This window comes from Saccostrea cucullata, unplaced genomic scaffold (assembly GCF_032062105.1).
Source record: "Saccostrea cucullata isolate Sc308-1 unplaced genomic scaffold, CSIRO_AGI_Scuc_v1 ctg9913, whole genome shotgun sequence".
Lineage (NCBI taxonomy): Eukaryota > Metazoa > Mollusca > Bivalvia > Ostreida > Ostreidae > Saccostrea > Saccostrea cuccullata.
Window position 1 is genome coordinate 4,280 of NW_026926853.1, and position 25,261 is coordinate 29,540.

General features: G+C 35.1%; 1 pseudogene; it reads right to left on the minus strand.

Annotated features, from left to right (window-relative positions):
• Positions 1–7,516: 7,516 nt before the first annotated feature.
• LOC134272760 (cell death abnormality protein 1-like) lies at positions 7,517–24,941 on the minus strand (annotated as a pseudogene).
• Positions 24,942–25,261: the final 320 nt, after the last annotated feature.

Sequence of the window (25,261 nt, forward strand, 5' to 3'; positions counted from 1 at the left end):
TTCAAAAATTTTTCTTTGTTTCTGCCTTTTTTCATTTGCAAATGACTTTTCTCTCTTTTTCAACATGTATGGAATATTTTGCCGATTTTTAAAAGCTATTTTTAGAGATATTTTGATATATACCTGTAGTAATCATGATGTAATGTGGAGAGAGTGCTATGAATAAACGTAACCAAAAAAAATGCACTCTGAAATCTATTTTCTGGAATGACACAGCATAGAGCTCTAAAGAAAAGTGGGTCGGAAGACCTGCTTGTTGCTCTAGCAACAAGAACGCATCTAGTATTCTTACTATTTTCGTATTGACCAAATTCTGGAAATGACCTTTGTCCGGTCCATTTCTCCAGAACAGCTTAAGATATGAAAGTTTACTGTGTCGGATATCATAGATCATGACTTGAAGATGTGTCGAACAACATTTTGTCCGTCGTCAATTCTTCCGGTCGTCGTTAAAAAGGGGATTAAAAGTCGATTTTTTAAATTTCTTTGTCTTTCTTTCTATCTTTTTCTGTGATATTCATGGCATAAGTAAAGGCCCCTATTTGCTGATTTAACGTATAACCAGTTTCTTGATTTGATAAAGAAGAAATTAAATATCTTTGAATGTCTTAGAACTTTCGCAAGCGTAGGTTCAACGTTTTCTTAAACACTAAAAAATATTCATTTCATTTTCTCATAAATAGGCTGCGCGGGTAATACACATGGTGCCATTGTGCAGGTAAGGTCTTACCCGGGATGGGGAATGGACCTGTAGAAAACCTTCTCTGGTTCCACAGAGTCAAGTTTTTAGCAAATAAAATGTATGAAACATATATCATGTGTGTGTGTGCATCTTATACCCCGCCCCCATTTTTTTTTTTTTGAAAACTGTAAGAGACCTAGCCCCCGCCTTTCTCACTTATTGAAATGAATGCTAATTCCGCTTTAATGTTTTACATTCTACATAAAATGACCTTGACATTTATATAACAAGGCACTCTTCTTGAAATTAAGAAAATGATAAGGCTAAATTCTTTCTACAAAATAATCTGGTAATTTACAAGTCTATATTCAAGACAGCCCTTCGGAAGCGCGCAGCCAGGGAGAATTCGCAGATATAACATATACAACTTACAAGTAACGTTTTAAAAGTTTCATTCATAAAAAAAAAAATTTAGTTCCCCTTATGTCATCTGATGATTTGCTATCATTCATTCTTCCTATGTTTTGTCTGTAGAATTTATAATTATTTCATTAAAAAAAAATTATCTTGAGAAAATAAAGATTGTCAGCTGCATTTATTAGCATCTCGCATTTTCTTGTATATCTTTTACTTGCATATGAATAATGTCATTAAATAAAATAAAAGAAATCAAACTGTATTTCCATCTTTTTAATTCATTCATAAATCCTTGGATCCGCTCGCAGCTGCGCGGTGGCCTCATCGCTACTGTAAACAATTCATTCATCACGCCGAAAATGTTCATGATTCCGCTATACTAAGAAAGTTTACACATGGTTTATCATCTCATATCAAACATCAGACCTGTCCAATGCAGGACTGCTCGAGTTAAAGAGGAAAATACAGGAATTATTTTGCGTCTGCCATATACTGACGTGAACCTATGCGACAATTTGTAATTAAGGTCTTCCGTTTCAGCGGAAGACCTTATAGTGATTCTACTGTTTCTTATTAAGGTCTTTTTATTATTGATTTATTATTTTCTTTTTCCCTCTTATTGTCTTTTTCGACTGAGGTCTTCCGTTTCAGACGATTTCTGTTATTCTATTATTATTTTTTTTTCTTTTGTTTTTGAAATTTCAGAGATGATAGACAATACGAATAAAAATATCTTTCAAATGCAGTTTTCAGTTTTTCAAAATTCACTTCCGGTCGTCAGTTATGTCCGATTTCCGCTTTTTTCAAAAAAGTTTTGTCCCAGTCATATCTCAGAAACGGTAAGAGATTAAGACACCAAACTTATATGAGTAATAGATCTTGATAAGTAGGCAAAACCATTTGGGTTAACATTGTCCGCCGTCACTTCCGGTCGTCACAGGAAGTGATCAAAGAAATCAAAAATTTCAACTTTTCTTTTTTGAAATTTTTTCTACATCACATTATAGCATCTTATTTGTAGTTTCGAAATATATCAGTCCCAACGGAAACAAAAACGACAACTTCCGGTTATAAGAGAAAAACTGCATATTTTCAGTATCATTCTCTCCCATAAATATTTTTTTATACGTAATGTATTTGAAATGATTTTTGGATATGTTATTCAGACTGCAAATGACTACAGTAACGTCAAATATCTTTGTAAAATTCACTTCCGGTCCCGTGATTTCCTGTCCTCAAAATGAAAAGTTATCATAGCTAGATTTCGTAAACGGTAAGAGATTAAGACACCAAACTTATATAAATGGTTTATCATGATAAGTAGGCAAAATCAGTTGGGATAAGATTGTCAGCCGTCACTTCCGGTCGTCACTGGAAGTGATCCAAAAAATCAAATTTTTAACTTTTCTTTCATGAAACTTTTTTTTGCATCACATTATAACATCTTATTTGTATTTTTGAAATATATTAGTCCCATCGGAAAATAAAACGACAACTTCCGGTTATGAGAGAAAAAACTACATAATTTGAGTATTTTTCTTTCCCATAAATATTTCTTATAGTTAAAGTATTTGTAATGATTTTTGGATATGTTATTCGGACTGCAAATTTCTACAGTTATGTCTAATATCTCAGTAAAATTCACTTCCGGTCGCGTGACTTCCTGTCCTCAAAATCAGAAGTTATCATTGCTAGATCTCGTTAACGGTAAGAGATTAAGACACCAAACTAATAGGGATGGTAGACCTTGATGAATAGACAACTCCTTTGAGTTTAAGATCGTCCGCCGTCACTTCCGGTTGTCACAGGAAGTGATCAAATAAATCACAAATTTAAACTTTTCTTTAAGGAATCTTTCTTAGTATTACCTTATAGCATCTTACTAGTAGTTTCGAAATATGAGTCCCATTGGAAACAAAAATGACGACTTCCGGTTATGAGAGAAAAACTGCATAAATTGAGTTTCTTACTATCCCATAAATATCTTTTATAAAAAGAGTATTTGAAATGATTTTGTAACATGTTATTCAGACTGCAAATGTCTAGAGAAACCTCAAAATGAGACCTTTGAACCTTACTCAAAAAGTAATAAAGAAATATTCATTACCTTTATCTAGATTCAGCTTCAAGTGTTTATCTCAAGTTTACTCTCTCTCTCTCTCTCTCTCTCTCTCTCTCTCTCTCTCTCTCTCTCTCTCTCTATCTCTCTCTCTCTCTCTCTCTCTCTCTCTATTTTTGATGACCTTGACCTTTGACCTTGATAAATGACCTTGTACTTTGGCTCCAAAGGTCACGATCAAGCTTAAGGTTTTGGAGGTCATTTGCAACCCTTACTCTAACAAATGCTTATATCTCTCAAATATCCCCTCTCTTCTCTTAAAAAAAAACAATCAACAGCAACGTAGAGAAAACGTCTTCAAGCCAAACGGCACGAAATATTGACATAAGATTCGGAATAAAAGCAAGAAGAGACCTGAAAGAAAGTGTCCTGAGAGTTTTAAGGTGAGTCTCTAAACTATAATGATATTGTAGTGAATATCGGCAAAATCTGCTTTTTTTCTGTCTGAAATTTAGTTATTGCTGAGCATAAACATTAATTAAAGCTCGCATCGGCTATTTCTACAATTGTTGTTAATATCATTCGATTCTTTTGCTCTATTACATTTTAATACCAAGTATTCGTGCTTTCTTGGGTGTATGGAATTTATTTCAATTTTATTTAGATTAAAAAATGAATGGATCGAATCTTGGAAATGGCGATTTTTCATATCAATTAAATTTCCACGCAATTTAGATAGGTTAAATCAATTGCAGTTACCCCGCTTGATACGATATGGTGTTGAAAAAATGCCCATGACTCACTCGCTGTTTTTTCGGGATTTTGAATTTCCTCTGCAACTGACCACGTGTATTACTTTCGCTTTTACAACTCTGTATATGCTAGGTGTCATTGCTTAACTGCAAATGTTTCCCATAATTATTCTAATCATTTTCCTACATACAATATCACATCAAACAGCCAATATCTCAGTTTTTTAAGAAATTTGACAGAGGTTAGCGTGTCTGACTTTGATACTAATGGTTTTGGGATCGAGCCCAGCTGGAGATTTTCTTTTTTTTTTTTTTTTTTGCATTTTGTCTATTTTTTATTTGTCTGTTTTTTTAAATAGAAAAATATCCTTCTTACAGATGAATAGAAAAGAACGGAAGACCTTATTTGTTGCTGTAGCAACAAGAGTTTCTAGTTATCATTATTATTATTTTTTTTCTTATTTCTTCTCTGGTACTTTTTTTGTCCGCGAGTGTTCTCAGAAACTGTTCACCCAACTGAGCTAAAACCTTTTTAGGGTTAATAGGTGTGTAGTGTAGGTGTGCGGAACGAAGGTCATTTTGCGCGCATACGCATGCACGTGCGTGCACGTGCAGTGAGTGAAATGACTGATATACTTTATATAGACGTAGCTTTTACATTTTTTGATGAAATACTATAAAACTCATTATATAAGAATATATTAGTAGTGTAGATAATATGACATGGTCAAATTAGCCCGAACTCACGCGCATGCACGTGCGCTGTGCTCTGATTGGCTAAAACAAAAATCTCAATATCTTTTCTGTTTTTTGCCGAAATGCTTTGAAATTTTAAACATAGTCATGCAGTAGGATATACGACAGTATGATATATAACAATTTTCACGAAAGCACGCGCATGCACGTGTGCTGCTATCCGATTGGCTAAAAGTTTAAATGGCTATAACTTCCTTGATTTTCAACCAAACATGATGGGATTCAGAGCATACATAGACATTATAGATTCTTACAAAAAGGTATGGTTATTATGCACATGCATGCACGCGCATGCACGTGAGCTGCTATCCGATTGGCTAAAAGTTTAAATGGCTATAACTTCCTTGATTTTCAACCAAACATGATGGGATTCAGAGCATTGTTTATACATTATGTTTTTTTTCTTACAAAAAGGTATGGTTATTATGCACATGCATGCACGCGCATGCACGTGAGCTTTGCTCTGATTGGCTGAAACAAAAATCTCAATATCTTTTTTGTTTTTTGCCGAAATGCTTTGAAATTTTAAACATAGTCATGCAGTAGGATATCCAACAGTATGATATATAAAAATTTTCACGAAAACACGCGCATGCACGTGCGCTGCAATCTGATTGGCTAAAATTTTGAATGGCTATAACTTCCTTGATTTTCAACCAAACATGATGGGATTCAAAGCTTAGATACACATTATAGACTTTTCCTACAAAAAGGTCTGGTCATCATGCACATGCATGCACGTGCACTTCGCTCTGATTGGTTGAAACAGAAATCTCAATATCTTTTTTGCTTTTTAACGAAATGCTTTGATATTTAAAACATAGTCTTGCATTAGGATATCCTATAATTTGATAAATAATAATTTTCATGAAATCACGCGCATACATGTGAGCTGTAATCTGATTGGCTTAAATTTAAATTGTCATAACTCCCTAGGTAATCAACCAAACAGGATGGAATATAGAACGGAGATAGACATAAGGGACTCCTACAAAAATGTATGGTCATCATGCACATGCATGCACGTGCATAGAGTTCGTCTTATTTAATGAAGCTTACAGGGACTAAGGCACCAAAAGGGAGTGGGGAGCGTTTGGGGAACATCTGTAACGGTTCCCGTTACAATTAGCCCTAGTTATTTACTGATATATCCTCTATAAACATACCTTATGTCAAGTGGAGAGTTTGAAAATAGTCCTATAAAATGCACAGTAGTTCTGACTCCATTTATGTATAATTTTAGATTAGCTGAACAACTGAATGTACGCAGAAAAATAACTGGAGGTCAATGTACACTGGACTTTCCTGATGGATATCCTCATACAGTTTCTCTGACAGGTGGTAAGGTGTAAAATAATTGCGCATTTTAAACTAATGTCGATTAACATGATTAATGAACTATGGCAAAATCTAAGCAACTTAACCTTTGATACAGTATATGTTGAATCAGAGTTTTTTAAAAAAAAATTGTAGTGTAAGGATATTCAATGTTTTGTAGCTAGATATGAAATGTATTTTATGAATTGAACAGGATTCTATGTATTATAATTTCATGAGTGTGATATGAGTAAATACATTTTTAAAATGTGATGTCCCCATATGACAGCATTTGGAGAAAGTTGAAATTTCTTAAATGCAAGTCAAACTCCAAAGTAAAAAAAAGAAGAATGTTTTTACCCATAAAGGACTTTTTCTCAATGAATATGTCTTTCGGATTTGAAAATCCAAACATTAACCATTAAAATGTTATGGTAAAGATTAGATTTTTTTCATTGAAATGTGTTCCAAACTTTGATGTCAAGGTCAAAGGGTCATATTAAAGATACCCATGGGAAGCCTTGTCATAAGAAATAGTTACATATATGTAAAATATTAAAGCTCTAGCACCACTGTAAAAAAGTTATTGTCAAGGTTAAATTTCTTCAAGAGTAGATCCAACTCCATTGACTCTAACTCCATTGTAAGAATTAAAAGTTCTAAATTGTTGGTATCCAAATTTAGGAAGGCCTTATCTTTTCATATAGGAATACACCTTTATAATATGATGACCCTTGCACTAACTGCTTAAAGTTACATTAAATGTTTGAGTTTTTAAAAATGGGCCAAATTCCAAGGTCAAATATACCCCTGTTCATTACCTTTTGATTTCACCTTTGTCTATGTCATTTCTTAACGGAGTGTGAAAAGTTATGTATGTGACATCATTGAATGGGTATGAAACGCTATTGCTCAGTCATTTTGAGAATGAAAATTGTACAAATAGGAAGTTAAGACCTACCTGAGAAACAGCAGCTTATGTGAATAAATAAATGTACCACTCATAGCTACTATTCACACAAAGTTTATGTTGTGAGTTCAGTTCTTAATAAGCTGGAAGTCCACTTTTACTTGTGAATTCTAAGCACTTCAAGTTACTCTTTCATGAAATATATGGAGATAACGAGCACTATTCAAAATCATAGAGATTCAATATTTTTTGCGACTTAAACTGTGTTCACTATTTTATACATGAGTGTAGAGATTTAGCGGTGAACAATGTAAGCAATATAAAAAATATAAATATTATAATGAAATAGTTAATATTCAAGTGCACAGGCGTTTGAAACATATACATCATTTTTTTTTAAAAATTTAAATAAATATCAAGATCTGAAATTGATTTCTTTCTTGTCTGAGAAGTCAATTACAACTTATATATATGAGCCTAATCTGTGTACTTCAAATTTAACCACAAATAAGTACCCAGGAAGAAGAAGAAGAAAAATAATAAGAAGAAACAGAGTAAAAACAATATGTTCCCCAACTCCGTTTGGGGAACATAATAAGACATAAAAAATATCAACACATTACCACATCTCTTAGTCCTTATGATTATGTCATCTATAAGCACCGGCAAATTATTGAAGACATAAACAATGAAATGAATCTACAAATGCAAAAGGGAAATAATGCCTTTTTATACTGAAAATAGACATAGTTTTGAAAATATCCAAGAACTCCCTTTATTATTGAAGCCTGCAAAGATACCTTGATCCTGGAAGGTGCTTTTAAGGGAACACGGGCGGTAGACCAATCTCTTCCTTGGAACAGCCTATTACTCATCAAATGACCATCTTTTATTACCTGAATACGTAGCATTTGATTTGTGGGATCGCGTGTAAAATACTTTACTTGAAGGCAACTTTCATTTTCTACAAAAAGTTGTCAGTAATGTTCAAAAAGAGTTTCTTTCCTATATATTTGCAAAACGACACATTTTAAAACTATTATTTTAACCTAAAATAACAAGGAATGTGATACTTACTTAAGGATATGTTTCTGAGAGAAAATGAATACATTGTGCTTTCAGTGGATATTCTTGTCTGCAGGTAGCGGTTACTGTTAAGATGATAGCTTTCACTTATGGAGTGTGGTTTTTCCTGTAAAAAAGATTTGGGATCTTACTTTTTGATAAATATGAGTTTTAATCATCTGTGTGTATCCAGCATGTAACGTAGTATATATCGTTCATTTAAAGAAAGGGCATGCTTTTAATATCAAAACCATTTTGAACACGTATTTGCATAATATTTCTGTTTAGCTCTACTGGTCAGAGACCAGAAGAGCTTATGCGATAGTAATGCGTCCGGCGTCCGTCCGTGTGTCTGTAAACATGCAATTTTTCAAATTGCTACTCCTCCTACAGTTTTGGTCTGATTTCAATATAACTTGGCACACAAGTAGACTACACTAAGAAACATAATTCCGTATATCGGTTTTTGCTTTCGATGAACGGTGTTGCCGTGGTTACTAAAAAGAGAAATTTCTGTGAAATTTTCTCAAAATGCTACTACAAAAACAGTTTTTGTCTGATAATATTATAATGTGGCATGCAAGTAGACTACACTAAGAACTTAAAGAGACTTTATCAATGATCATTATTCTATTTATTGCTGTTGTAAAGTTCCGATTCCCAACTGCTTAAGTACTTTTCTCTCCCGTTGCTATAAGTACAAACCAGTAGAGTTTCAGTCTCGACAGAGATTTCTGGTTTTTAAGCATAATAAGCAATATGATGAGGTCTAACCTTATCGATCTCCCAAAGCATTGGAGACAATTCAATGCTGCATCGATTGATACTGTCCGGCATATCAAATGCACAAAAATATATGATGTCATTGATACCTACAACAGTCCCATTAGTAATATCAATATACATTTCAATTATAACTAGTGCTAATTGTAACGGGGACCGTTACAGATGTTCCCCAAACGCTCCCCAACTCCCTTTTGGTGCCATATTCCCTGTAAGCTTCATTAAATAAGACAAACTCGATGCATCTAAGACTTTAACAACGTTTACCCAGAAGTGTACAAAGTTCATTCAAATTTTAGCATTGCACGCGTGTGCATGTGAATGCATGTGCGTAATGACCATATCATCTTGTCTACACAATCTATATATTTTAATATACTAAATATTAAAGTATTTAATCAAAAAGTATTTAAAAATACGCTCATTCAAGTGTATTTTTTATTTTACTCTTTTCACGTGCACGCACGTGCATACATGAGCATGGTGACCATACCTTCTTGTAGAAGTCCATTACATCTATCTATGTTCTAAATCCCTCCCCATTTGGTTGTAAACCAAGGGAGTTATAGCTGTTTAAAGTTTAAGCCAATCAGATTGCAGCGCACGTACACGCACGTGTATGCATGTGCATGTGACCATATCTTCTTGTAGAAGTCTGTTATATCTATCCATGTTCTAAATCCCATCCTGTTTGGTTGAAAACCAAGGGAGTTATAGCTATTTAAAGGTTCAGCCAATCAGATTGCAGCGCACGTGCATGCACGTGTTTTCATGATAACTGCTATATATTATGTTGTAGGATATCCTAATGCATGGATATGTTCAAAATTTCAAAGGATTTTGTCAATAAACAAGAAAGATATTGAGACTTTAGTTTCAGCCAATCAGAGCAAAGCGCACGTGCATGCGCGTGAGATCTTGCTATTTTGACCATGCGATATTGTTTATACTTCTAATATATTCTTATATTATGAGTTTTAAAGCAGTTCATCAAAAATGTAAAAAGTTACGCCTATATCAATTAAATCGGTCATTTCACGTGTTGCACGTGCACGCTCTTGCAAGCACGTGCGCGCAAAATGACCTTGATTCCGCAAATCTACATAACATGTCTACTTATCCTAAAAAGGTTTTACCTACATCAGACGAACAGTTTACAAGATCATTCCCGGACAAAAAAGTACCCAGGAAGAAGAAGAAAAATAATAATAACTAGAAACTCTTGTTGCTACGGCAACAAATAAGGTCTTCCGGTCTTCTCTATTTATCTGTAAGAAGGATATTTTTCTATTTTAAAAAAAAACAAAATGCAAAAAAAAAAAAAACCAATTCCTCCATCTGGGATCGATCCCAAAACCATTAGTTTGAAAGACAGACACGCTAACCACTGAGCCACCAAATTCCACAACATTTAAAGTATTTTGTAAGCTAATTATTTTAAGGTTGAAGGAAGTAGTTTCGAAGTGAAAGAAATAGTTTCGTAGTAAAGTCCCGGTCAATTTTCTTTAAAAACTGAGATATTGGCTGTTTGATATGATATTGTATGTAGGAAAATGATTAGTATAATTATGGGACACTTGCAGTGCAGCAATGACACTTAGCATATACAGAGCTGTAAAAGCGAAAGTAATACACGTGGTCAGTTGCAGAGGAAATTCAAAATCACGGAAAAACAGTGAGTGAGTCATGGACATTTTTTCAACACCATATCGTACCAAGCAGGGTAACTGCAATTGATTTAATCTATCTAAATTGCGTGGAAATTTAATTGATATGAAAATCGCCATTTCCAAGATTCGATCGATTCATATTTTAATCTAAAGAAAATTGAAATAAATTCCATACACGCAAGAAAGCAAGAATACTTGGTATTAAAATGTCGTAACAGAGCAGAAGAATCGAATGATATTAACAACAATTGTAGAAATAGCCGATGCGAGCTTTAATTAATGTTTATGCTCAGCAATAACTAAATTTCAGACAGAAAAAAAATGCAGATTTTGCCGATGTTCACTACAATTTCATTATAGTTTAGAGACTCACCTTAAAACTCTCAGGACACTTTCTTTCGGGTCTCTTCTTGCTTTTATTCCGAATCTTATGTCAATATTTCGTGCCGTTTGGCTTGAAGACGTTTTCTCTACGTTGCTGTTGATTGTTTTGTTTTGTTTTTTTTTTAAAGAAGAGAGGGGATATTTTATAAGCATTTGTTAGAGTAAGAGTTGCAAATACCTCCACGACCTTAAGCTTGATCGTGACCTTTGGGGCCAAAGTACAAGGTCATTTATCAAGGTCAAAGGTCAAGTATCAAAGAGAGAGAGAGCGGTAAACTTGAGATAAACACTTGAAGCTGAATCGAGATAAAGGTAATGAATATTTCTTTATTACTTTTTGAGTAAGGTTCAAAGGTCTAATTTTGAGGTTTCTCTAGACATTTGTAGTCTGAATAACATGTCCCAAAATCATTTCAAATACTCTTTTTATAAAAGATATCTATGGGATAGTAAGAAACTCAATTTATGCAGTTTTTCTCTCATAACCGGAAGTCGTCGTTTTTTTCCAATGGGACTGACATATTTCGAAACTACTAGTAAGATGCTATAAGGTAATACTAAGAAAAATTCCTTAAAGAAAAGTTTAAATTTTTTTATTTATTTGATCACTTCCTGTGACAACCGGAAGTGACGGTGGACGATCGTAAACTCAAAGGATTTGTCTACTCATCAAGGTCTACCATCCCTATTAGTTTGGTGTCTTAATCTCTTACCGTTAACGAGATCTAGCAATGATAACTTCTGATTTTGAGGACAGGAAGTCACGCAACCGGAAGTGAATTTTACTTAGATATTAGACATTACTGTAGACATTTGCAGTCTGAATAACATATCCAAAAATCATTACAAATACTTTAACTATAAGAAATATTTATGGGAAAGAAAAATACTCAAATTATGTAGTTTTTCTCTTATAACCGGAAGTTGTCGCTTTAGTTTCCGGTGGGACTGATATATTTCAAAAATACAAATAAGATGTTATAATGTGATGCAAAAAATGTTTCATGAAAGAAAAGTTAAAAATTTTGATTTTTTGGATCACTTCCTGTGACGACCGGAAGTGACGGCTGACGATCTTATCCCAACTGATTTTGCCTACTGATCATGATATACCATATTTATAAGTTTGGTGTCTTCATCTCTTACCGTTTACGAAATCTAGCTATGATAACTTTTCATTTTGAGGACAGGAAATCACGCGACCGGAAGTGAATTTTACAAAGATATTTGAGGTTACTGTAGTCATTTGCAGTCTGAATAACATATCCAAAAATCATTACAAATACTTTATCTATAAAAAATATTTATGGGAAAGAAAAATACTGAAAATATGCTGTTTTTCTCTCATAACCGGAAGTTGTCGTTTTTGTTTCCGGTGGGACTGATATATTTCAAAACTACAAATAAGATGCTATAATCTGATGCAAAAAAAGTTTCATTAAAGAAAAGTTGAAATTTTCGATTTCTTTGATCACTTCCTGTGACGACCGGAAGTGACGGCGGACGATTTTAACCCAAATGGGCTCGCCTACTAATCGAGATCTATTACTCATATAAGTTTGGTTTCTTAATCTGTGACCGTTTCTGAGATATGACTCAGACAAAAATATTTTGAAAAAAGCGGAAATCGGACATATCTGACGACCGGAAGTGAATTTTGAAAAACAGAAAACTGCATTTGAAAGATATTTTTATTGTCTATCATCTCTGAAATTTCCATGACAATCCATCCAGTCATCTCTGAGAAATCGTCGAAAACAAAAAGGGAAAAAAAAAATAATAATAATAATAAAAAGAAACAGTAGAATCACTATAAGGTCTTCCGTCTGAAACGGAAGACCTTAATTACAAATTGTCGCATAGGTTCACGTCAGAATATGGCCGACGCAAAATAATTCCTGAATTTTCCTCTTTAACTCGAGCATTCCTGCATGGGACAGGTCTGATGTTTGATATGAGATGATAAACCATGTGTAAACTTTCTTAGTATAGCGGAATCATGAACATTTTCGGCGTGATGAATGAATTGTTTACAGTAGCGATGAGGCCACCGCGCAACTGTGAGCGGATCCAAGGATTTATGAATGAATTAAAAAGATGGAAATAGAGTTCGATTTCTTTTATTTTATTTAATGACATTATTCATATGCAAGTAAAAGATATACAAGAAAATGCGAGATGCTAATAAATGCAGCTGATAATCTTTATTTTCTCAAGATAAATTTTTTTTTAATGAAATAATTATAAATTCTACAGACAAAACATAGGAAGAATGAATGATAGCAAATTATCAGATGACATAAGGGGAACTAAATTTTTTTATGAATGAAACTTTTAAAACGTTACTTGTAAGTTGTATATGTTATATCTGCGAATTCTACCCGGCTGCGCGCTTCCGAGGGGGGGGGGGGGAGGGCTGTCTTGAATATAGACTTGTAAATTACCAGATTATTTTGTAGAAAGAATTTAGCCTTATCATTTTCTTAATTTCAAGAAGAGTGCCTTGTTATATAAATGTCAAGGTCATTTTATGTAGAATGTAAAACATTAAAGCGGAATTAGCATTCATTTCAATAAGTGAGAAAGGCGGAGGCTAGGTCTCTTACAGTTTTCAAAAAAAAAAAAAAAAAATGGGGGCGGGGTAGAAGATGCACACACACACATGATATATGTTTCATACATTTTATTTCCTAAAAACTCGACTCTGTGGAAACAGAGAAGGTTTTCTACAGGTCCATTCCCCATCCCGGGGAAGACCTTACCTGCACAATGGCACAATGGATTACCCGCGCAGCCTATTTGTGAGAAAATGAAATGAATATTTTTTAGTGTTTAAGGAAACGTTGAACCTACGCTTGCGAAAGTTCTAAGACATTCAAAGATATTTAATTTCTTCTTGATCAAATCAAGAAACTGGTTATACGTTAAATCAGCAAATAGGGGCCTTTACTTATGCCATGAATATCACAGAAAAAGATAGAAAGAAAGACAAAGAAATTTAAAAAATCGACTTTTAATCCCCTTTTTCGTAACGACCGGAAGAATTGACGACGGACAAAATGTTGTTCGACACATCTTCAAGTCATGATCTATGATATCCGACACAGTAAACTTTCATATCTTAAGCTGTTCTGGAGAAATGAACCGGACAAAGGTCATTTCCAGAAGTTGGTCAATACGAAAATAGTAAGAATACTAGATGCGTTCTTGTTGCTGGAGCAACAAGCAGGTCTTCCGACCGACTTTTCGTTAGAGTTCTATGCTGTGTCATTCCAGAAAATAGATTTCAGAGTGCATTTTTTTTGGTTACGTTTATTCATAGCACTCTCTCCACATTACATCATGATTACTACAGGTATATCTCAAAATATCTCTAAAAATAGCTTTTAAAAATCGGCAAAATATTCCATACATGTTGAAAAAGAGAGAAAAGTCATTTGCAAATGAAAAAAGGCAGAAACAAAGAAAAATTTTTGAAACGCCCCCAGCGGGATTCGAACCCCCGACAGTGGGATAAAGTTTGGTTCGGTCATATCTTTTCGATATATGCACGCATCAACAAATTGAACATATATTTAGAGTTCTCATATGACACTCTATAAACCCTGAAAAAACTAAAGAAAAATATTGAAAAACAAAAAAGTTGAAAAATTGCACTTTTTGAATTCACTTCCGTTTGCGACCGGAAGTGCCGACGACGAAAAATAAAGGTCGTTGCCCATAATGGAGTTCGATATTCTATCACCTCAGGGAGTTTCACTTTCATATCTTAAGCCGTTCTCGAGAAAACTGCTGGACAAAATGCCTTTTAAAAAAAACAAAAATCCCCAAAAATCGCGAAGGAAAAGGATTTGTGAAAAAATGAAAAACACGTCTGGAGATATTCTCATGATGCATCATCCCTGTAAAAATCTTTCAAATCTGTCCACGCACAGCTGAGATATCGCCCTAACTATGAAAAAAAGAATAATAATAATAATAATAAAAAACAGACGAATAACAATAAGGTCTTCCGAAGGAAGTCGGAAGACCTTAATAATAATAATAAGAAACAGAGTAAAAACAATATGTTCCCCAACTTCGTTTGGGGAACATAATTACTGATTTTGCTATCCTTGTTTAATATGAATTGTTTCATGCTATTTTATTTGAATTTCATGGCTTTCTGTAATTGAACTGTATTGTTTTCAAACAAGGAACAGGTCGAAGTTAATTCAAAAATATGTATTTTTTCTCATCATACCAGAACATGTGACACCGTTGTCATAAAGGCCATCTTTACATAAACAGAGACCTCCGTGGCAATAAGAGTATGCAGGTTGACAGGTGTCTTTTGACTTTCGGCAATTACATGTTTTCCCGCTCCATCCTGACTGGCAAACGCAGTTTCCGGTCTGACTATCACACCTTTCAGAAGTTCCTCTTATGCAATCACATGGTTTTTCACAATTTAATCCATATTTCCATTTGTTACAACCTGAAGACAATAATAACATAAATACCTCTCTGAAAAAATTAAAATATCACCATCAGACATAGGACTTGTTTCTTACCACAATGTCCTTGGAAGATTTTGAAGTCATCTAATGCAATATCCGATTGAAAGCCATTACCTCTTATTCCAGTTATATTAATCTGGTGAAAAAGACAATATCGTGACACTATGAAAAAATCAAGTTGTCTCTTTGATAAATGCATACCATCAGATATAGGTAAATTTTGAAACTAAATATACAGTATTTTTGTTAGCTTGAGGATAGGATGTGGGGAAATTAAAAGAAATCTCTCATTTTGACAAAAATTCCATCACTTGTAACTAAACTGCACTTCTGAAAACGTACCAAAGCCCCAGTAGATGGGAGAGAAAAATAGCCTTTGTTCCAGAGGGAACCATAATGTCCAGATTTTGACCATCTAACAACTTCTGATCCATATGTGTCCAGTACAGTTATATTCAAATCACCCATATCGTCTCCTCTCATGTGAAAGTAAAATTGGAAGCAGGCATGGGTAGCTAAAACCGTGTAAGAATTATTAATATTTTTGATATGAAATATTGAAAGTTACGAGTGAATTGAAATAAGTATTAAAAATTGAACAAATTGAAATTATTTTTATTTCATTGCAGCCCGGAGAACCGGGCTGCTCTATACATATAAGTTTAAGTGTTTGTGTATGGGGATTGAGTTGGGAGAAGTTATTCACATTTCAAGGTTTTAAAACATTAAAATAATTGTTAATCAGAATGTTCTTTCCCTTTCTGAATTACGAGATACATAATACATTTACTTCCTTAAAGTGAATCTGTAAAAATATACGTTTTTATTATTTAATATATAAAGGTGCTTATCATTTACTATAAAAAAAACGACAGGTCTGTTGGATAGTGATGCAGAGCACATGTAACACACAAGATGGCTGAATCTACTTTATTGAGTTATTGCGCAATGTAAATAAGCATCAAATCATAGAACAAAAACCAATTACGTAAGATATTACAAATTCCGGAAAAAGATATAACATATCCTCCCTCCTTAATGTCAATGTCTGTAACATCTGCAAATGTTCTAATCAACTTAATCAAATGTAAATCAAAATTAATTAACAATCAAACTTATAATTGACTTACAACATAATTGAAGAATTCAAATTCATGCAATTACAATTATTCACATGGTGAGGATTATTATGCCTCAAAACACAATTAACACAAATAAAGATCACTCGGCAATCAATCACTTTGTTGGTTTTCGGTCGAGCACAGGGTAACGTCGTTCGCAAGGTGGTGGTGTCTGTGTAACAATCTGTTTTGGTACGACCTGAGGTTTGCCTCCAGTGGAACGGTCTGCGCCAGGTATGATACGATTGGTACTTTGTGTTGCACGACTTGGAATTGCCGGTGTCCCAGGTGAAATGGTATCGTTTGTAGGTGGTGCAGCGTATATCTCATTCGGAACTACTGACTTAGAATCTAAAGTGTCCGTAACTGTTTTCTCTTTCATGTTTTCTGAAGTTTTCCTCATTTGATCTACGTGACGACGCCACACTCCTCCTTCATCCTTTTTTGACCTGGTAAGTCAACGGTCCTAGACTGGCTATAATAGTAGCATGAATCCACGGTGTTTGTCCCCGGTAGTCTCGTACCATGACGGATTGTCCAATGGTAAAAATGCGCACGCTGGATCCTGTATGTTTTGATAGTTTCATGTTGTCCTGTTTCAGATGTACTCTGTCACTGGTGTCAGGTTTCAATAGATCTAAGCGTGTCCTTAGGTTACGTCCAATGAGCAACTTGGCAGGTGTCTTCCCTTGTAGTAGCATGTGGAGTAATGCGACAAGTCATGAGGAATGAGTTGATTTCCTTGTTAGTGACTTTGTTATGCTTCTTCATGGCAGTTTTGAAACTCCTAACAAAGCGTTCCGCAAGTCCATTCGTACGCGGGTGGTAAGGTGAAGATGTCACATACTTCACTCCGTTTTGTCGTAGGAAACCCTTGAATTCATCTGCAATGAATTGTGGTCCGTTGTTAGAAACTAATGTCTTAGGAAGTCCGAGACATGAGAAGATATCTCGTAAAAAGTTGACTGTTGCTGTAGATGTTGTTGAAGACATAGGCACAACTTCCGGCTACTTTGAATGAGAGTCAACAACAATGAAGTACATGCGTCCTTTAAACGGTCCAGCAAAATCAACATGAATTCTCTCCCATGGTGAATTGGTCCATTCCCAAGGGTGTACAGGTGCAGTCTCAGGGTTTGGTAAGTAATGTTGACAATCTGAACAGCTCTGACACATAGCCTCAATATCAATATCAATGTTCGGCCACCAAACATGAGATCTAGCAAGACTCTTTGTCCTCACAATTCCTGTGTGACTTCTATGAAGTTCAGACAAAACTTCTCTTTGTAGTGCTGTAGGAATGATTACTCTGTTTCCCCAAAGTAGACAATTTTGGTGCGCTGTGAGTTCCATATGTCCATTTCTGTAAGGTTTGAATTCATTTCCCGAGGGAAAGTCCCGTGTACCTTGTAACACAATGTCAAACATGGTCACATGATACAGGTAAGCTTTCAAACTGTGACGAGTAGTAGATTGTGTCTATATCATCATCTGTGGTATCGGGTATCGATGAAGTCAGCGGAAGTCTGGAAAGTCCGTCAGCGTTTCCGTGGTTAGCTGTCTTCCGGTACTCTATGCTGTAATTATGGCTAGATAGGAATATAGCATATCGCTGGAGTCTAGCAGTAGTCATGGCAGGTAGTGATTTTTCTGGGTGAAAAATACTAACGAGCGGCTTGTGATCCGTTATCAGCGTAAATCGGCGTCCATAGAGGTAGGTATGGAATTTTTGTACTCCCCAGTATATACCTAATGCCTCTTTATCTATCTGGGAATATCCCTTCTCCGCCTTTGTCAAAGAGCGAGAAGCAAATGCGATGGGACGTTCAGCTCCATCTTCAAAGACATGTGAAAGTACGGCACCAATTCCGTATGGTGATGCATCCGTAGCTAAGCGAACAGGTAATGTAGGATTGTAGTGACATAAAACTTGTTCTGACGTGATAAGTTCTTTCACTTTCACAAATGACTCTTCACATTTGGATGTCCATGTCCACTTCCTGTTGTTCTGTAATAACTCATTTAGCGGTCCAACCACTGTAGCAAGGTTTGGCAGAAACCTACGGTAGTAATTCAACAGGCCCAAGAATGAGCGCAGTTGAGACACATTTTCAGGTTTTGGTGCATTCTTGACAGCATTTATTTTGTCACTTGATTTATGTAAACCATCTTTGTCTATTACATGTCCACAGTAACTTATTTTGTCCTTAAAGAATTCACACTTCTCCAGATTTGCCTTAAGACCGTGTTGTTCGAGTCTCTCGAGCACAAGACTGAGATTCTGTAAGTGTTCTTCATCTGTCGAGCCTGTAATAATCATGTCGTCCAAAATGCATTTAGTTTTTGGAATGTTTGCAAGGACATGGTCCATGGCTCTTTGCCATAAAGCAGGAGCGGAAGCGATTCCGAAGGGAAGTCGGTTAAAGCGGAAAAGTCCCTTATGTGTGTTAATGGTAAGCAAGTTCTTTGATGCGTCATCCACTTCCATCTGTAAGTACGCCTGCGTTAAGTCAATCTTGCTAAATTTCTGTCCTCCGCTAAGGGACGCAAAGATATCTGCTATCTTTGGTAATGGATACTGCTCGATTTTCATGGCAGGATTAACTGTCACTTTGTAATCACCACAAATTCTCACTTTGCCGTTTGCCTTGGGTAGGGGTACTATTGGGGTTGCCCAATCACTAAACTCGATAGGTGAGATGACGCCTTCCTGCTGTAATCTGTTGAGTTCCTCTTCCACACGAGGCCTGAGAGAATATGCCACTTCTCTGGCCTTGTAAAATTTTGGTCTCACACCATCCTGCATTGTAAGTTTTCCTTTGATGTCCGACAGTTTTCCGATTCCTGGTTCAAACACTTTCTTATGTTTCTTAAGAATTTCCTGAACAGTCATTTTCCCGGAAATGTTCCGTTTGTCATTCGATAATCTAATCGATTTGATTTCCTTCCAATCAAGTCGTAGAAATTTCATCCAGTTTCGTCCCATGAGTGTTGGTCCTTCCTGCTTCACCACAAGTAAGTCCAAATTTTCACTCTGTCCATTCAAATCGACCTTGACCTGCACTTTACCAACTGGACGGATCTACTCCCCACTGTAAGTCTTTAAACGAGTATCTGTATCCTCTAGTGTGTATGACTTAAGGAATTTATCCAACGTAGTCTTAGAGATGATCGACACAGCAGACCCTGTGTCAACTTCCATAGGAATGTCAGATCCTGCAATTTTCGGAGTCACAATGATGGGGTCTATCGAGACTTTATTCACATCTCTGTAGTAGCTTGAGAAATGCAGCAGATAACCACCATTATCCTCATAGTTGTCGATTCCGTACTCATCTGCATCAACGTAATTCAGTTTTCCCCCGTTTTCACGCTTCTTCTTAAGACATACTCTCTCCAAATGTCCGACTTTTGAACAATACCTACATTTTGTGTTTGTGTGTTTACAGTCATTTGCTCTGTGTTCCCCTCCGCATCTGTAACATTTTCCCTGTACTGGTTTGGGTAGTGTTCTTGGTTTTATTTTACCATAGTTCGTTTTCTTTGTTTTATTCACAGAAAGTTTATTTACACTTTCACGCTTTCCCTGTAATTCTAGTGCGTCGCGACTAGCCGTTTCCATGGCGACAGCTGTCTGAATGGCTTTTTCTAAATCCAACTGTGATTCGGCAAGCAGTCGTTTCTGGATGTGTTCCTGCTTTAAGCCACATACAAATCTGTCTCTCAAAGTCTTACTCAACGAATCCCCGAAATTACAATGTATCGCTTAACGACGTAGTTCTGCCATGTAAACTGTCACACTCTCCCCTGCAGCCTGATCTCGTTTGTGAAAACGAAAACGTTCAGCAATTTCTGAGGGTTTGGGGCTTAAATGTGCTGTAAGTTTCTGAATGAGTTCGGCAAATGTCATAGTAGAGGGCTTTGTGGGTGCACATAAATTTTTCAACAATGTGTAGTATTTCGGGCCGATGATAGAAAGAAGTGAGGGTACCTTCAGATCGTCGTTCACATCGTTTGCAATAAAATACTGGCCCAGACGTTCTGTATACAGTAAGTAAGTAAGTAAGTAAGTAAATTTTATTTAAAGTCGGCATTGTATACAATACACAACAATAAACATGAGCTCTGTAGAGCTCTTAACTCTTAAATACGACTCCCACGTTTCCAACGATTCGTCGTAAGGTCCCACTTTTCCAATGATTAATGCCATGGGTCATTGATGATTCGGTTTTTAATCCTCGTCGCCAATTTGTTGGATAGTGATGCAGAGCACATGTAACACACAAGATGGCTGAATCCGAACTACTTTATTGAATTATTGCGCAATGTAATTAAGCATCAAATTATAGAACAAAAACCAATTACGTTAAGATATACAAATTACAAATTCCGGAAAAAGATATAACAGGGTCCCTTTTCTTAGAACATAGAGTTTTACTTATTACATACAAACACTGTTCGTGTTTTACATTCCTGAAGTGAAACACATTTTTGAATATAGGTGATCCATGTGTCTAGTTTCAATTTATTTTGTATATTTTAGGCAGGCAACATTTAATTGAGGAAAATGATTATGTTTAAATGGTGCCGTTTTTGTTCGATTTTTATCCGACAATAAGTTTTCAAAATATCCTCGACTATCGTCTCCATCATTTAGACGCATGTCTCTTTCACACATATCGAAGCGGTTTGTAGATCAAGACTCATTTCCATTGTTTACTTTATTTATTTTCCTGGCGACACTTGATGGTTAGATAATTGTTTTCTTGTTGTTACTGTGGTGAATTCATAACACCATTGTGGGATACAATTTGATTTATTTACCTTTGTTTACAAGAGAGCTTATTTTTAAGAACAGTAACGTAAAAAAGAATAAATATTGATCACACCCTTCCCCTTTCAAAAATTGATACTTTCCATTACATTAGATTTTGAATAATGAAAGTCCATTATAAACTGTAACACAACATAAATTTGATGAAATATCAGTTCAGTTTTCAATTACGATTAATGAAGATCATTTTCGGTATCCCGCAGAGAGTTCAACACAGCGGCAACTACTGGTAAGATGCACAGGATTTACTGCTGGTGGTTCAACATCATATCTAGCTGTCTCGGTGACGGTATTTGGTTGCACATCTGAAGCTGCTGATATACCATTGGTGCTCTGAGTGGCCTTAGAACGCAATGTCGCATCGGTATATTCAAGGACATCATCTCTGGAGACTGAGTTACCTCGGACACGAGTAGGTCTCACGAATTTGCGATTACGTCTGTAGCATCTTCCATTGGTCTTAATAACATACGAACTTTTTGTAAGGTGCAAGTCTTTAACGAATCCGCTTGTCCATTGTCCTAGCATGTCATTTAAATTTCTCCTCCTGTATTTCCTGTCGACATTTTATCTTGACCAACGTGTTGTCATCTATCCATGATTTCAGTAAAGGGGCTGCTGTAGGTAGTATAGACTTCAGTCTGCGTCCTAGAAATAGATAGGCTGGTGACATATCAATACCATTCATCTCTGTGATCCGATAATCCAAGAGAGCTAAGTATGGTTATTGAGATTTGGTGATAAGATGTTTCATGGTCTGAAATATTCGTTCTGCAGGTCCATTGCTCTGAGCATGGTTCGGACTAGTTGTGGTATATGTAATGTAATACGATTTCAAAAATACTAGCAGAACATTTTAGAAAATCAAAATGTCATGATGATAATTTACAATTAAAAGAAAGAAATAATTGAAGGTTTTTACGACCCTCAGCTCTTTAACCCTTCCGATCTTAAAAACAAAGACCACAGTAATCATCAGTGAATCTCAGCATCTATAGCATATCAACAGTATTTATCAGTATTTATCAGACTAAAAAGTGTAGACAGCGGTCATTATTAGTGTTTATCAGAAACAACTAAAATTATCAGCTGCAACAGCAATATTAACAGTAAATATCAGTATTAATCAGCATGAACAGCACCGTTTCATTAATTATCAAATATTGTCAGTAAAACTTTGGATTATTAGCAAATTTTTTGTCCTGTAGTGGTAATGTTACGTGGCAGTTAATGGTAAATTTTCCCGTAAAACGCAAACGTTTCTTATATTACGAACGTCAAATTCATTCATGAAAGGCTTACTTTTTAACACCTTGTTTTCTCCAATACAAATGAGCTCAATAAGTTCTCTTTAAAAGTTTGTCACATTTCATCTTAAATTATTATTAAATGGTCCCATATATTATTTAAAGCTAATTTCAATTGATATTACAAACACTTACTTAGATTTAAATCAGAAACTTGGATTTCCATTACTCCTCTATCGCCAGTTGATAGGCTAGATGCTTCTGTATAAACGTAATATTTCCCCTCTTGTGCCGAGTATGGACCTGTGTCATCACTAGGTGTCCCACTCTATAAAATGTATATTCATTCCATAATTCCATGAAACTATATCAGAATATGAATGAGAAATCAGTTTTAACTCTTACACTGTCTTTCCTCCATTTCATTTCACCATAATTTTGGATGGAACATGTTTCAAAATCTGTTTCAAATGAACAAGAATACAAGACGTCCGTAATATCTGTAAAAGATGAGCATTAATTAACACGTGATCCTGATTAGAAGTAAATATGCCTTGCCAATCATCTAAAAATGATGGAGCAACATTTTTCAACAGTTTCTCTGTACGCAATCTCATTTGTTATATATATGTATACGGTCCCCTTTACAAGTTTTGGAGAATGTATTCATCGATGAATATGATGAGATATACAGTGTAATGTTAGAGATTAGATTTGTATATTAAATGCATTATCTTAACTTGTGATTGAAGTATTGTTACTATAACAAATTTCTTCACAATCATCGAGGTACATTTCTAGGTATTTTCGCAGGATACTTGGTGATGCTTATGCCTTTTTATATAAAAATGTTATAATTGTAAATTTTACTTCAGAGGCATATTTCATGAATCCTTTTTCGGACCTTTTGTGTTTTATTTATCAAAATTGTTTGTCAAAAACTGCAAAACACTTGATACTACATTTTGATAACCAATTGCTCATTTAAGAGTAATATCACTGAAATAAGTAGGTGAAATCTGAAATGGAAGTCTTCCAGTTGTGTTTATAGAAAAGAATGTACCCCTTGTGGCATTCTTTATGCCGATGATATCATAGATTCGAAAAAAGGAATATCGGGTACAAGTATTTCAATTCTCTTGACCATTCCATTTAAAAACCTATCTGATGACTGGGAGATAAAGAAAATTTCTTTGTTTTATATATGTTTAAGCATACCTTTCCTTAAACAATGGGAAGAATTCTGGATTAAAGGACACCAGGCGCTGCTATTCCATATGTTTTAATCGAAACATCGATGGAAAGTGAAATCTTTCTAGTCAACATTGTAAGACATTGAGTGTTATGGGGCTTTTTAACAAGACACCGAGATATAATTATGGATATTGCCAATCATTGGCATTTCAAGCACTCAAATTTTAAAAGGAAAATAATTCCCAAGAAATTCGTCTGTTCCTCAAACTAAAAAATACGATTAAAGGAAATGACAACGCCCTGCAAAGAGGAACATAATCATATATTTGAGGAACGTATCGTCTATCTAATTAATGTATTAGATGGAGGATCAATTACTAACTTTGATCACAGAACCCGTTTATCTCTTGATCAAGTTGTTATTACTAACCTCAAAAATCAAATTTCAACCATGGAAACCATGTAATAATATATGTAATTGATAGGACCAGCAAATTCAAGGAAATAATCGTTCAAATGTTTAAAGGGGTATAACATATGATGATGGAAAACAAAGAGCTCTGCTGTCTTAAAATGCACCAATCTGCCCTCATATCAAGATATTTTCTCAAACAATGCATTTAAGACATTTAAATATAAACTACATCCAACAGGTCTATTTAGTACTATTTGTTATACCTTTAAAAATTGTTCCTATACAAATATATACGAAAAAAAAACAACATATCTAATGTTTTGCTGAGCGGGCATAACAAAATCAATGTTGGACTGCTGAGTGAGATGTTGGACCAGTCAATGAGATTTTGGACTGCTTACATCACAGAATGGGTGGAACTTAATCTCATTTTCATTCGTTGGTGTTCAGCAGTGAAGAATCTGAGTTTTCATCAAGGAATACAGTTTAAAAAAAAATAGTGTATAGTGTTATAATTCATTTTTCTTGGCTATATGATCATACAAATACATAACATATGAGAGAATATTGATAAATAAACTTAAACAGTTAAATTGAATGTTTCGAACCTGAACAATTGGATGGTTTTGTGAGAATACCATCAATACAGAGGCATTTGAACCCGTCACAGTATGCGTTTTCGTCACATTTCATCCCTGGTCCACACGTGCAACGGGCACTTGACCATCCAGTCTTGCACCTGCACTCTCCTGTGTCTTTGTCTCATGACAATGAAATACTGCGGTCGCAATCACAATCTTTTTCACATTTTTTTCCGTAAGTGAATGATGGACAATCTTAAAAAGAAGCTATTTACTTATTTTTTTTTCTTAAATATCTACTCTCTTGATCGATCGATCAATCTAAACCAAAAGGAACATAATTGAAAGATTGATAAAAAAATATAATTCATATACTTAATATGGAAAATACTTTGAATATCAGAAATTCTAAATCCTGTTTAAAATGAAAATGAAAGAAACTACCATTTGAGCAAGAAATACCGACGTCTTCATAGTGACCACAAGTACTGGGATTTCTACTTGAAGAGCACGACTGAATAGCATATTCATCTCCATTGCACCGCACATTGCTCAAAAGAATTTGTCCTGATCCC